We start from the raw sequence: 578 nt of genomic DNA, 5'->3' as shown, positions 1-578 counted from the left end.
TCCCCAGGCACATGAAGCAGTGTGTGTACTGCCGTTTGCCTATGAGAACTTTTGTTTCTTTCCTATTTAAAACATGGAGTGGGCAGAATGTTTTAATCCAGAGTTTTTACCGTTGTAACCTAGGAACAATAATTTGAGGTTTCTAAATAGGTAAATGTCACCATGGAGACAAAAAAAAAAAATCCGAGATATACTTCTCCTTGGAGCTTATCACTAAAAAAAGGACGTGGGCTCAAAGCACCTGCACCTGATCAACTCATGCACTGTTAGCCAGCTGAAACTTTGGTCTATTCCTAGCCCTGAAAATGGATTTTTAAATGTCCAGATATATTGTTGATACGTAAAATGATGTGATCTCTATGGGAAACAATACGCAAGTAATCCTCAAAATTACAATTATACATACTCTTTGACCCAGCAGGTCTTCTGGGAATTTATCCTGCGGATATACAGAATTTATCCTACTGATATGTATGGCATATATATAGATAACTCCACAAGAAAATACGGCTGAAAAGAGAAGAGATATAGGATAGTATTTGAATGAGAGAATAGCAATATATATATTTAAATATATA

This window comes from Pteropus vampyrus, unplaced genomic scaffold, assembly GCF_000151845.1.
Source record: "Pteropus vampyrus isolate Shadow unplaced genomic scaffold, Pvam_2.0 Scaffold47, whole genome shotgun sequence".
Taxonomy (NCBI): Eukaryota; Metazoa; Chordata; class Mammalia; order Chiroptera; family Pteropodidae; genus Pteropus; species Pteropus vampyrus.
This window is presented reverse-complemented; position numbering follows the sequence as displayed.